The sequence below is a fragment of the Pleurodeles waltl genome, chromosome 1_2 (genome assembly GCF_031143425.1).
Source record: "Pleurodeles waltl isolate 20211129_DDA chromosome 1_2, aPleWal1.hap1.20221129, whole genome shotgun sequence".
NCBI classification, from domain to species: domain Eukaryota; kingdom Metazoa; phylum Chordata; class Amphibia; order Caudata; family Salamandridae; genus Pleurodeles; species Pleurodeles waltl.
The window spans coordinates 127,199,192-127,214,198 of NC_090437.1; the positions used below are offsets into that span (position 1 = coordinate 127,199,192).

The 15,007-nt window shown below is 48.0% G+C and overlaps 1 protein-coding gene across 1 annotated transcript in view; it reads left to right on the top strand.

Annotated features, from left to right (window-relative positions):
• KCMF1 (potassium channel modulatory factor 1) overlaps positions 1–15,007 on the top strand; it is a 459,539-nt gene that overhangs the window by 103,552 nt on the left and 340,980 nt on the right. The gene's annotated exons all lie outside the window — the stretch shown is intronic.

Consider the following 15,007-nt stretch of genomic DNA (forward strand, 5'->3'; position numbering starts at 1 on the left):
AACTGCTTGCTACATCTGGCCCATTGTTTCTGATGCATACATCCACCTGTGGATTCCTCACCTTTTGAATACCCCCCCAATGTGCCAGCATTCAACAGAAATTTCTCTCTCTAGCGCTCTACGACAACGAGCATGTCACAATGGAATGGCTCCTTACGCAAATCTGTCACCTTATAGGAAGGCTCCGTTCCTGTCTTTTAATCCTACGGCACTGCATCCCTGTTCAGTGGGATTTGTCGGCGCCGGTGACTCTAGTACCGATGTCAGAGAGATCGCGTCCAACGTCGAGTCACTCTACTCCTGCTCGACAGGTTTCAGAGTCTAAATTACCAGCGCCGACACCAACTTCTCCGGTGCCACACATCCTCAATGCCAGTGTATTCCCTTCCAATGCCGTTGCTGGAGTCAAGGTTGAGATACAAAAAGGGAAACCTTAATGCTCCTGGAGGAGCAGCAATATTTAGAGGAGCAACAAGATAATGAATTAGAAGAGGGTGAGATTCCAATGCCATCTCAGGAATTTGAGGGCATTGATTTGGCAAATGGTCTGGACACTTCTCCAGAGTGGAAGTTATCCCCTGGCGGCATACCTCTGCCGGAGGTTACAGCATACAATGGGGTATTAAGAAAGGCAACAGAACTATTGGACTTAGCTCTTCCTACGACTGAGTTAACATCGAATATACTTACAGGGGTTCTTCATTATTCCTCGTCTGCATCAGAGCCTTTGTTGCCATTGAATGAGGCTCTGATGGAGCCAGTATTGGATGGGTGGCAGAAGCCGGTTTCTACTCCAGCAGTGTCAAGATCGATTCCTAAGAGGCATATGGCGGCACCAGATCCTGCATTTTTGAGTCTGCATCCGACACCGGAAAGCTTGGTGGTCCAGGCTTCTTGCTCTTCAAGGTCAGCCCCTGGTTCTTTTCTCACGACCCCTGCTGACAGAGAATCGAAACAAATGGATCAGTCTGCAAAAAAAGTTTATTTTTTTTCTTCAGGAAGCATGGCATTGAAATCTGTGAGTGCCACTTGTCTATTAGGCAAATACATCCGTGCGTTGTCTTTGCATTGATCGATTCGGCCAGGGATGTCATCCCCAAGCTACTGCAGGATGTTCAGGGATATTTGCAGAGCTTTTGAATGACAGCCAGACAGCAGCAAAACAAGTAATACTGTAAGGCCTTGATACAGTGGATTCATGGGGACTTAGATTGCCAGTAGGCGACGTGCCTGGTTGAGGGGCTCGGTGTTCTCCCCGAATGTAGAATCTGCATTAATGGATCTACCCTTTGATAGATCCAGGCTGTTTGGGACCAGAGCAGATTTGGCCTTAGAAAGATTTAGGGAGAGCAAGACCACTGCAAAGTCTTTGTGTCTTCAGTCCCTCTCCAAAACCTACAGACCACTATGTATGTTCGGGGGATTTGGCTGGGGCTCCTCCTTTTAAAGGAGGCAGCACTTCCAGCAACAACAGTCGGCTAACCCTCTTTAGAGATCCTACAGAGGTTGTGGAAGAGTTAAACAATGTGGTGCAGCCCACCAGGCTTCTTCCTCCTCCTCTTCTACCTCCTCGGTCAATCTTTCAGGGAAGCAGCCCTAGTTCCCCCATTGTAGGTGAGCATACTTTACTAATGGGAGGAAGGTTGTTTAGTTTCCTACAAGAATAGAAAGTTATAACAACGGACATTTGGGTGTTAGACATTGTAGAAAATGGATATGCTCTTCCCTCCCGGGAGTTTCCTCCCTCCTTCTCCTCCCCAGAAAAGCTTTTCTTCAAAAGAACATCTACTGCTATTACGACAGGAGGTGCAAAATCTGCTTTTAAAGGACACAGTACAATTGGTTCAGGAGCAAGAAAGGGGTCAGGGATGTTATTCAAGATATTTCCTGATCCCCAAAAAGGATGGTAGTATATGGCCGATCCTAGATCTGAGGATTTTTAATTGGTTCCACAAATAGGAAATCTTCATAATTCTGACCTTTGCACAAGTGCATCTTGTGGGGAACAAAGAGCACTGCATGGCTTCTATAGACATGCAGGATGCGTATTTCAATATCCTCATTCTGCAGTCGCACAGGAAGTATCTCCAGTTCACAGTAGGGTTGCAGCATTACCAGTTTGCAGTTTGTTCTTACCTCTGCACCTTGAGTCTTGACAAAGGTGATGGCATTGGTTGCTGCACATCTCAGGCGGTGGGGAATTCCAGTATTCCCTTACCTGATGATTGGTTGATCAAAGCCAAGTCTCTGGAGTTGGTGCAGCATCCCTTGCATTTGACAACTCAGCTGTTGTTCAATCTGTGATTTTCCATCAACGTACTCAAATCTAACCTTGAGCCCTCTCAGCGCTCCCTGTTCGTAGGGGCAGTACTTGACACAACAATAAATCATGTCTACCCTCCTCCTCAGAGGGTTCAAGTGATTCAGCCTAGGATTCCGATGTTTCAGAACGAGGCGCTTTTTCCAGTCCTAACTGTCTTACGTCTGCTCGGTCTGGTTGCTTCCTGCATTCTGTTGGTTTTGCATGTTGGCACATGAGTGCCATCCAGTGGTACCTCTACAAGCAATGAATATCTTGAAGAGTTGATAAAAATCTCCAGGAACATTGCGATGGATCTTCAGTGGTGGAGTGTGGTTGGCAGCCTGACACCAGGGAAACCATTTTGCACTCCTCTGGTGGCCACAGTGATAAGAGGCCTCCACTCTAGGGTGGGGAGCTCATATTATGTACCTGGAGATCAGAGGTCTTTGGTCTTGAGTGCCACAAATGTTTCACAATAATCTGTTGGAATTACAGGCGATACATTTGGCTCTCAAGGCCTTCCTCTCCTCCATGCGAGGTCACTCGGTGCAGGTCTTGACTGTAGGAGGCTGGACTGGCTTGTAGTGAGTACCAAGGGGTACTTGCACCAGGCCCAGTTATCCCTTATTAGTGTATAGGGTGTCTAGCAGCTTAGGCTGATAGATAATGGTAGCTTAGCAGAGCAGCTTAGGCTGAACTAGGAGACGTGTGAAGCTACTACAGTACCACTTAGTGTCATATGCACAATATCATAAGAAAACACAATACACAGTTATACTAAAAATAAAGGTACTTTATTTTTATGACAATATGCCAAAGTATCTTAGAGTGTACCCTCAGTGAGAGGATAGGAAATATACACAAGATATATATACACAATAGCAAAAATATGCAGTATAGTCTTAGAAAACAGTGCAAACAATGTATAGTTACAATAGGATGCAATGGGGAAACATAGGGATAGGGGCAACACAAACCATATACTCCAAAAGTGGAATGCGAACCACGAATGGACCCCAAACCTATGTGACCTTGTAGAGGGTCGCTGGGACTATTAGAAAATAGTGAGAGTTAGAAAAATAACCCTCCCCAAGACCCTGAAAAGTGAGTGCAAAGTGCACTAAAGTTCCCCTAAGGACAAAGTAGTCTTGTTAGAGGAATAATGCAGGAAAGACACAAACCAGCAATGCAACAACTGTGGATTTCCAATCTAGGGTACCTGTGGAACAAGGGGACCAAGTCCAAAAGTCACAAGCAAGTCGGAGATGGGCAGATGCCCAGGAAATGCCAGCTGCGGGTGCAAAGAAGCTTCTACTGGACAGAAGAAGCTGAGGTTTCTGCAGGAACGAAAAGGGCTAGAGACTTCCCCTTTGGTGGACGGATCCCTCTCGCCTTGGAGAGTCGTGCAGAAGTGTTTTCCTGCCGGAAGGACGCCAACAAGCCTTGCTAGTCGCAAATCGTGCGTTTGGCGTTTTTGGACACTGCCAGGGCCCAGGAGGGACCAGGGGGTCGCAAATTGGACCTGAAGAGAGAGGGGACGTCGAGCAAGACAAAGAGCCCTCACTGAAGCAGGTAGCACCCGGGGAAGTGCCAGAAACAGGCACTACGAGGATGCGTGAAACGGTGCTCGCCGAAGTTGCACAAAGGAGTCCCACGTCGCCGGAGACCAACTTAGAAAGTCGTGCAATGCAGGTTAGAGTGCCGTGGACCCAGGCTTGGCTGTGCACAAAGGATTTCCGCCGGAAGTGCACAGGGGCCGGAGTAGCTGCAAAGTCGCGGTTCCCAGCAATGCAGCCCAGCGAGGTGAGGCAAGGACTTACCTCCACCAAACTTGGGCTGAAGAGTCACTGGACTGTGGGGGTCACTTGGACAGAGTTGCTGGATTCGAGGGACCTAGCTCGTCGTGCTGAGAGGAGACCCAAGGGACCGGTAATGCAGCTTTTTGGTGCCTGCGGTTGCAGGGGGAAGATTCCGTCGACCCACGGGAGATTTCTTCGGAGCTTCTGGTGCAGAGAGGAGGCAGACTACCCCCACAGCATGCACAAGCAGGAAAACAGTCGAGAAGGCGTCAGGATCAGCGTTACAGAGTTGCAGTAGTCGTCTTTGCTACTATGTTGCAGGTTTGCAGGCTTCCAGCGCGGTCAGCAGTCGATTCCTTATCAGAAGGTGAAGAGAGAGATGCAGAGGAACTCGGATGAGCTCTTGCATTCGTTATCTCAAGTTTCCCCAGAGACAGAGACCCTAAATAGCCAGAAAAGAGGGTTTGGCTACCTAGGAGAGAGGATAGGCTACTAACACCTGAAGGAGCCTATCAGCAGGAGTCTCTGACGTCACCTGGTGGCACTGGCCACTCAGAGCAGTCCAGTGTGCCAGCAGCACCTCTGTTTCCAAGATGGCAGAGGTCTGGAGCACACTGGAGGAGCTCTGGACACCTCCCAGGGGAGGTGCAGGTCAGGGGAGTGGTCACTCCCCTTTCCTTTGTCCAGTTTCGCGCCAGAGCAGGGGCTAAGGGGTCCCTGAACCGGTGTAGACTGGCTTATGCAGAATTGGGCACCTCTGTGCCCAACAAAGCATTTCCAGAGGCTGGGGGAGGCTACTCCTCCCCTGCCTTCACACCATTTTCCAAAGGGAGAGGGTGTCACACCCTCTCTCAGAGGAAGTTCTTTGTTCTGCCATCCTGGGCCAGGCCTGGCTGGACCCCAGGAGGGCAGCTGCCTGTCTGAGGGGTTGGCAGCAGCAGCAGCTGCAGTGAAACCCCAGGAAGGGCAGTTTGGCAGTACCAGGGTCTGTGCTACAGACCACTGGGATCATGGGATTGTGCCAACTATGCCAGGATGGCATAGAGGGGGCAATTCCATGATCATAGACATGTTACATGGCCATATTCGGAGTTACCATTGTGAAGCTACATATAGGTAGTGACCTATATGTAGTGCACGCGTGTAATGGTGTCCCCGCACTCACAAAGTTCAGGGAATTGGCTCTGAACAATGTGGGGGCACCTTGGCTAGTGCCAGGGTGCCCTCACACTAAGTAACTTTGCACCCAACCTTTACCAGGTAAAGGTTAGACATATAGGTGACTTATAAGTTACTTAAGTGCAGTGTAAAATAGCTGTGAAATAACGTGGACGTTATTTCACTCAGGCTGCAGTGGCAGGCCTGTGTAAGAATTGTCAGAGCTCCCTATGGGTGGCAAAAGAAATGCTGCAGCCCATAGGGATCTCCTGGAACCCCAATACCCTGGGTACCTCAGTACCATATACTAGGGAATTATAAGGGTGTTCCAGTAAGCCAATGTAAATTGGTAAAAATGGTCACTAGCCTGTCAGTGACAATCTGGAAAGAAATGAGAGAGCATAACCACTGAGGTTCTGATTAGCAGAGCCTCAGTGAGACAGTTAGTCACTACACAGGTAACGCATTCAGGCACACTTATGAGCACTGGGGCCCTGGGTTACCAGGGTCCCAGTGACACATACAACTAAAACAACATATATACAGTGAAAAATGGGGGTAACATGCCAGGCAAGATGGTACTTTCCTACATAACCCCCCCCCCCAAAACGAAGGACAATAAGACTAGCCATGACCTGATGAGTCTTCATTGTCTAAGTGGAAATATCTGGAGAGTCCATTTGCATTGGAGTGGCTACTCCCAGGTCTATGTTCCACTGTATAGTCCATTCCCTGTAGGGATATGGACCACCTCAACAATTTAGGTTTTTCACCTTTCATTTGTTTTAGCCAAAGTAGAGGTTTGTGGTCTGTCTGAACAATGAAGTGAGTGCCAAACAGGTATGGCCTCAACTTCTTCAGAGCCCAGACCACAGCAAAGGCCTCCCTCTCAATGGCAGACCAACGCTTTTCTCTAGGGGTCAACCTCCTACTAATAAAAGCAACAGGTTGATCCTGGCCCTCAGAATTAAGTTGTGATAGGACTGCCCCTACTCCTAATTCAGATGCATCAGTTTGGACATAGAATTTTTTAGAGTAACAAGGGCTTTTCAGGACAGGTGCAGAGCACATGGCCTGCTTCAGCTCCTCAAAAGATTTCTGACAGTTTGCTGTCCATAATACCTTTTTAGGCATTTTCTTGGATGTGAGGTCATTAAGAGGGGCTGCAATGGAGCCATAGTTCTTAATGAACCTCCTGTAATACCCAGTGAGGCCTAGGAAGGCTCTCACCTGAGTCTGAGTGGTAGGGGGAACCCAATCAATAATTGTTTGGATTTTCCCCTGTAGTGGTGCAATCTGTTCCCCACCAACAAGGTGTCCCAGATAAACCACCTTACCCTGCCCTATCTGGCACTTTGAAGCCTTGATAGTGAGGCCTGCTTTTTGCAGAGCCTCCAAAACTTTCCATAGGTGGACCAGGTGATCATCCCAGCTGGAGCTAAAGACAGCTATATCGTCCAAATATGCTGCACTGAAAGCTTCCAGCCCTTGCAGGACTGTGTTCACCAACCTCTGAAAAGTGGCAGGTGCATTTTTCAAACCAAAAGGCATTACAGTAAACTGGTAATGTCCTCCAATGGTGGAAAATGCAGTCTTAGGTTTAGCATCTTCTGACAATTTGATCAGCCAATACCCTGCAGTCAAATCAAAAGTGCTTAGATACTTGGCAGATGCCAGTGTATCTATGAGCTCATCTGCCCTGGGTATAGGGTGAGCATCAGTTTTGGTTACCAAGTTGAGACCTCTATAGTCTACACAAAACCGCATTTCCTTCTTTCCATCTTTAGAATTGGGTTTTGGTACCAGTACCACAGGAGAAGCCCATGGACTGTCAGAGTGCTCAACCACTCCTAGTTCCAACATTTTCTGAACTTCTTGCTTTATGCAGTCCCTGACATGGTCAGGCTGCCTATAGATCTTACTTTTGACAGGTAAACTGTCTCCAGTATCTATAGTGTGCTCACACCAAGAAGTGGTGCCTGGCACAGTAGAGAAGAGTTCTGAAAATTGTCCTAGGAGATTTATGCAATTGTCTTTCTGCTCAGCAGTAAGACAATCTGCCAAAACTACACCTTCCACAAGAGCATCTTGTTCTGTGGAAGAAAAGAGATCAGGTAGAGGATCACTGTCTTCTTCCTGTCCCTCATCTGTTGCCATGAGCAGGGTGAGATCAGCCCTGTTATAGTAGGGTTTCAGGCGGTTGACATGGAGCACCCTAAGGGGACTCCTGGCAGTGCCTAAGTCAACCAAGTAGGTGACTTCACCCTTCTTTTCAACAATTGTGTGGGGACCACTCCATTTATCTTGGAGTGCTCTTGGGGCCACAGGCTCCAAGACCCACACTTTCTGCCCTGGTTGGTACTGAACCAAAACAGCCTTCTGATCATGCCATTGCTTCTGGAGCTCTTGGCTGGCCTGAAGGTTTTTACTGGCCTGTTTCATGTACTCAGCCATCCTTGATCTGAGGCCAAGTACATAATCCACAATATCCTGCTTAGGAGCTTTTAAAGGTTGTTCCCAACCCTCCTTTACAAGTGTGAGTGGACCCCTAACAGGGTGTCCAAAAAGAAGTTCAAAGGGGCTGAAGCCCACTCCTTTCTGTGGTACCTCCCTGTAGGCAAAAAGGAGGCATGGTAGAAGGATATCCCATCTCCTGCGGAGTTTTTCAGGGAGACCCATAATCATGCCTTTGAGAGTTTTATTAAATCTCTCCACCAGTCCATTTGTTTGTGGATGATAGGGTGTTGTGAACTTGTACGTTACACCACACTCCTTCCACATGGCCTTTAAGTATGCAGACATGAAATTGCTTCCTCTGTCTGATACTACTTCCTTTGGGAAGCCCACCCTGGAAAATATTCCCAGGAGGGCCTTTGCCACTGCAGGTGCTGTAGTGGTCCTTAAAGGAATAGCTTCAGGATATCTTGTGGCATGGTCCACTACCACTAAGATAAACTTATTGCCTGAAGCAGTAGGAGGGTCAAGGGGGCCAACTATGTCAACCCCTACCCTTTCAAAGGGAACCCCAACCACAGGCAGTGGGATAAGGGGTGCCTTTGGAGTGCCACCTGTCTTGCCACTGGCTTGACAGGTTTCACAGGACTTACAAAATTCCTTTGTGTCCTCAGACATCCTAGGCCAATGAAACAATGGAACCAATCTGTCCCAAGTTTTCATTTGACCCAGGTGCCCAGCTAGGGGAATGTCATGTGCCAGGGTTAGGAGGAACTTTCTGTACTCCTGAGGAATCACTAATCTCCTGGCAGCTCCAGGTTTAGGATCCCTATGCTCAGTGTACAAGAGGTTGTCCTCCCAGTAAACTGTGTGAGAGTCACTGACATCCCCATTAGCCTGTTTGACAGCTTGCTGTCTGAGACCCTCTAATGTGGGACAGGTTTGCTGTGCCACACTCAGCTCCTCTCTGGCAGGCCCCCCTTCACCCAAAAGCTCAGCAGTGTCTGCTTCCAGCTCCTCTGGTGTAGGTTCTGCACAGGGAGGGAATTCTTCTTCCTCAGAATTAGAATCCACTGTAGAGGGAGGGATAGTAGGAAGTGGTTTGCTTCTACTAGCCCTAGCTTTAGGGAGCACTTGTTCCATTGTTCCAGGATCCAAGCTTCCCTGTCCTTTTTGCTTTTTGGCCTGAGCCCTTATCAAATCAAAAATATGCCCTGGGATGCCCAGCATTGCTGCATGGGCCTCCAACTCCACATCTGACCAAGCTGATGTCTCCAAATCATTCCCTAATAGACAGTCTACAGGTAAATCTGAAGCTACCACAACTTTCTTTGGACCAGTTACCCCCCCCCCAGTTGAGATTTACAACAGCCATGGGGTGGCTTTGTGTTATGTTGTGAGCATCGGTTACTTGGTACTGGTGTCCAAGTATGTGTTGTTCAGGGTGCACCAGTTTCTCAATCACCATTGTGACACTGGCACCTGTGTCCCTGTAGGCCTGGACCTCAACACCATTTATTAGGGTTATTTGCTTGTACTTCTCCAAGTTATGGGGGCAAGCATCCAAAGTGGCTAAATCAATAGCCCCTTCAGAGACTAAAGTAGCCTCTGTGGTCTCCCTAATCAGACCAACCCCAACTAAATTACCAAAAGTGAGCCCAGCTACTCCCTTGGATTGGCTATTAGTAGGTTTGCTCCCACCACCACTGCTATTAGTAGGGACACTAGGTGTAGCAGTAGGGGTTGTAGTGGTAGGAGCAGTGGTGCCTTTCTTTGGACAACTGGGATCTGTTGTCCAATGGCCTTTTATTTTACATAAATAGCACCATGGTTTCTTTTCCTTGTTCTGATTAAAGGAGGATTTGGACCCACCACCCCCACCAGAGTGTTTTTGTGGGCCTGATGAAGACTCATTTTTAGATTTGTCCCCACCTTTGTCTGAAGACTTACCATCCTTCTTTTTGTTGCCATCTTTGTCACCCCCTGTATGAACTTTTCTGTTCACTCTTGTTCTGACCCATTTGTCTGCCTTCTTTCCCAATTCTTGGGGAGAGGTCAGATCAGAGTCCACCAAGTACTGGTGCAACAAATCAGACACACAATTATTAAGAATATGCTCTCTCATGATTAAGTTATACAGGCTGTCATAATCAGTAACTTTACTGCCATGTAACCACCCCTCCAAGGCCTTCACTGAATGGTCAATAAAATCAACCCAGTCTTGTGAAGACTCCTTTTTGGTCTCTCTGAACTTTATCCTGTACTGTTCAGTGGTTAAGCCATAACCATCCAGGAGTGCATTCTTAAGAACTTGGAAATTATTAGCATCATTTTCTTTCACAGTAAGGAGCCTATCCCTACCTTTTCCACTAAATGATAGCCATAGGATAGCAGCCCACTGCCTTTGAGGGACATCCTGTACAACACAGGCCCTCTCAAGTGCAGCAAACCACTTGTTAATGTCATCCCCCTCCTTATAAGGGGGAACTATCTTGTGCAGATTCCTGGAATCATGCTCTTTTGCAGGATGACTATGGGGAATACTGCTGCTGCCACCATGGGTATCTAAACCCAACTTCTGTCTTTCCTTCTCTAATTCAAAAGACTGTCTATCCAAATCCAGCTGTTGCTTTTTAAGCTTCAGTCTGGTTTGTTCCACCCTCAACTTATTGAGTTCCCTCTCTAACATTCTGTCATCAGGGTTGGTGGGAGGGACATTCCTAGAAACAGAGCTATGATGGGAATGAACAGAAGGAGACCTGTCCCTTACAGAAGCCACCCTAACAGCTTGGTTAACAGAAACATTACTACCAGTATGGTGAGAATAAATGCTTTTGCTATGATGTGAGACAACACTATTTATATGGTGTGGCTCATCATCATTACCAACTATGCTAGACTGTCTAGTAATGGGCAGGCTAGGAAGTTTCTTTCCTGAATCTTTTCCTGGGGGAGTCCCTGAATCAGATTGGGAACTATTAGGTACTTTTTCAACAGATGAGGCACCTATGGCCTTATCCTGTTCTCTAAGCATGTTAAGTAACAGTTCCAAGGAAGGATTCTTCCCTACACTCAAACCTCTCTCTATACAGAGACTCCTTGCTCTTTTCCAGCTAAGGTTGTCATATGCAAGTTTGGACAGATCAACATTTTGGCCTGTGCCAGACATTTTTAGAGAGAGTTAAAGTGATAGAAAAAGAGAAAAAAGTTTTCAGAACTTTTTGGAAAGACAGAAAAAAACTTTTTAAACTTTTAAGAACTTTTTGAAAGTTTAGAAGTACTTTTCAGCACTTAGAAAAAGAGTGAAAAGAGGAAATGCAAAACTTTTTGGCTATGTGTATATACACTGACCTTGTTTTGTATATTTTTCTCTTATGAAAAGTACAATGACAAGAGTGGCAAGTAGTCTCAAGCACTTATCCCACCACTGCACAACCAATGTAGGAGGCTGGACTGGCTTGTAGTGAGTACCAAGGGGTACTTGCACCTTGCACCAGGCCCAGTTATCCCTTATTAGTGTATAGGGTGTCTAGCAGCTTAGGCTGATAGATAATGGTAGCTTAGCAGAGCAGCTTAGGCTGAACTAGGAGACGTGTGAAGCTACTACAGTACCACTTAGTGTCATATGCACAATATCATAAGAAAACACAATACACAGTTATACTAAAAATAAAGGTACTTTATTTTTATGACAATATGCCAAAGTATCTTAGAGTGTACCCTCAGTGAGAGGATAGGAAATATACACAAGATATATATACACAATAGCAAAAATATGCAGTATAGTCTTAGAAAACAGTGCAAACAATGTATAGTTACAATAGGATGCAATGGGGAAACATAGGGATAGGGGCAACACAAACCATATACTCCAAAAGTGGAATGCGAACCACGAATGGACCCCAAACCTATGTGACCTTGTAGAGGGTCGCTGGGACTATTAGAAAATAGTGAGAGTTAGAAAAATAACCCTCCCCAAGACCCTGAAAAGTGAGTGCAAAGTGCACTAAAGTTCCCCTAAGGACAAAGTAGTCGTGTTAGAGGAATAATGCAGGAAAGACACAAACCAGCAATGCAACAACTGTGGATTTCCAATCTAGGGTACCTGTGGAACAAGGGGACCAAGTCCAAAAGTCACAAGCAAGTCGGAGATGGGCAGATGCCCAGGAAATGCCAGCTGCGGGTGCAAAGAAGCTTCTACTGGACAGAAGAAGCTGAGGTTTCTGCAGGAACGAAAAGGGCTAGAGACTTCCCCTTTGGTGGACGGATCCCTCTCGCCTTGGAGAGTCGTGCAGAAGGGTTTTCCCGCCGGAAGGACGCCAACAAGCCTTGCTAGTCGCAAATCGTGCGTTTGGCATTTTTGGACACTGCCAGGGCCCAGGAGGGACCAGGAGGTCGCAAATTGGACCTGAAGAGAGAGCGGACGTCGAGCAAGACAAAGAGCCCTCACTGAAGGAGGTAGCACCCGGGGAAGTGCCAGAAACAGGCACTACGAGGATGCGTGAAACGGTGCTCGCCGAAGTTGCACAAAGGAGTCCCACGTCGCCGGAGACCAACTTAGAAAGTCGTGCAATGCAGGTTAGAGTGCCGTGGACCCAGGCTTGGCTGTGCACAAAGGATTTCCGCCGGAAGTGCACAGGGGCCGGAGTAGCTGCAAAGTCGCGGTTCCCAGCAATGCAGCCCAGCGAGGTGAGGCAAGGACTTACCTCCACCAAACTTGGGCTGAAGAGTCACTGGACTGTGGGGGTCACTTGGACAGAGTTGCTGGATTCGAGGGACCTCGCTCGTCGTGCTGAGAGGAGACCCAAGGGACCGGTAATGCAGCTTTTTGGTGCCTGCGGTTGCAGGGGGAAGATTCCGTCGACCCACGGGAGATTTCTTCGGAGCTTCTGGTGCAGAGAGGAGGCAGACTACCCCCACAGCATGCACAAGCAGGAAAACAGTCGAGAAGGCGGCAGGATCAGCGTTACAGAGTTGCAGTAGTCGTCTTTGCTACTATGTTGCAGGTTTGCAGGCTTCCAGCGCGGTCAGCAGTCGATTCCTTATCAGAAGGTGAAGAGAGAGATGCAGAGGAACTCGGATGAGCTCTTGCATTCGTTATCTCAAGTTTCCCCAGAGACAGAGACCCTAAATAGCCAGAAAAGAGGGTTTGGCTACCTAGGAGAGAGGATAGGCTACTAACACCTGAAGGAGCCTATCAGCAGGAGTCTCTGACGTCACCTGGTGGCACTGGCCACTCAGAGCAGTCAAGTGTGCCAGCAGCACCTCTGTTTCCAAGATGGCAGAGGTCTGGAGCACACTGGAGGAGCTCTGGACACCTCCCAGGGGAGGTGCAGGTCAGGGGAATGGTCACTCCCCTTTCCTTTGTCCAGTTTCGCGCCAGAGCAGGGGCTAAGGGGTCCCTGAACCGGTGTAGACTGGCTTATGCAGAATTGGGCACCTCTGTGCCCAACAAAGCATTTCCAGAGACTGGGGGAGGCTACTCCTCCCCTGCCTTCACACCATTTTCCAAAGGGAGAGGGTGTCACACCCTCTCACAGAGGAAGTTCTTTGTTCTGCCATCCTGGGCCAGGCCTGGCTGGACCCCAGGAGGGCAGCTGCCTGTCTGAGGGGTTGGCAGCAGCAGCAGCTGCAGTGAAACCCCAGGAAGGGCAGTTTGCAGTACCAGGGTCTGTGCTACAGACCACTGGGATCATGGGATTGTGCCAACTATGCCAGGATGGCATAGAGGGGGCAATTCCATGATCATAGACATGTTACATGGCCATATTCGGAGTTACCATTGTGAAGCTACATATAGGTAGTGACCTATATGTAGTGCACGCGTGTAATGGTGTCCCCGCACTCACAAAGTTCAGGGAATTGGCTCTGAACAATGTGGGGGCACCTTGGCTAGTGCCAGGGTGCCCTCACACTAAGTAACTTTGCACCCAACCTTTACCAGGTAAAGGTTAGACATATAGGTGACTTATAAGTTACTTAAGTGCAGTGTAAAATGGCTGTGAAATAACGTGGACGTTATTTCACTCAGGCTGCAGTGGCAGGCCTGTGTAAGAATTGTCAGAGCTCCCTATGGGTGGCAAAAGAAATGCCGCAGCCCATAGGGATCTCCTGGAACCCCAATACCCTGGGTACCTCAGTACCATATACTAGGGAATTATAAGGGTGTTCCAGTAAGCCAATGTAAATTGGTAAAAATGGTCACTAGCCTGTCAGTGACAATCTGGAAAGAAATGAGAGAGCATAACCACTGAGGTTCTGATTAGCAGAGCCTCAGTGAGACAGTTAGTCACTACACAGGTAACACATTCAGGCACACTTATGAGCACTGGGGCCCTGGGTTACCAGGGTCCCAGTGACACATACAACTAAAACAACATATATACAGTGAAAAATGGGGGTAACATGCCAGGCAAGATGGTACTTTCCTACATTGACAGACAACACTACCGCAATGTGGTACATCAAGTGGAGGGAGTAGGGTCATGCTTTCTCTGCAGAGAGGCTCTGTGACTCTGGTCCTGGACTCATGGCCATCAGATTTGCATTGTGGAAAACCATTTTGCCAGAGTTCTCAATGTGCGTGTGAAAAGTCTCCGCTGGAAATTTTCAGCCGAGCACGACTGGTCATCTCTATCCGGCGATGGTTCTTCATGTCTTCCAGTTATGGGGGATACCTCATGTAGACCTGTTTGCCACTTGCGAGAACACGCACTGTCCGTCGTTCTGCAGCCTCCAGTACACAATGCAGGGAGCGTGCGGGACGTGTTTCAGTTTGACTGGAGCAGCCAGTTGCTTTACGTGTTTACCCCTATACCCTTGATTCCTCGGGTTCTGAGGAAGATTCGCCAAGACCGGGCCCAAGTCCTATTAATAGCCCCGGATTGGCCAAGAATGGTGTTGTGCACAGACCTCTTTCAGCTCTCACTGTGCCCTCCGTCTCCCTCACAGGGCAGACCTCTTCTTGCAGGGGCAAGTTCTACACCCCCGACCTCCAGAGCCTGCACCTACATGCCTGGAGATTGAACAGGTCAACCTGACTTCCTTTTCACTTCCTGTTGATTTGGTGGATGTTATTCTGTCGGCCAGGCGACACCTCCACAACTGTCTATGCTAGTAGATGGGCCAAGTTTATCAAATGGTGTAAAGAACAGCATGTTGACCCTGTAAAGGCCCACTTATCCAATGTTGTGGAATTTGCTCTTGAGCACAACAAGGTTGTGCTGTTGCAACAGTGAAAGGATATTTGTTTGCACTGTCTGCATTTATTTGTTTCCCTGACCAACCCTCATTG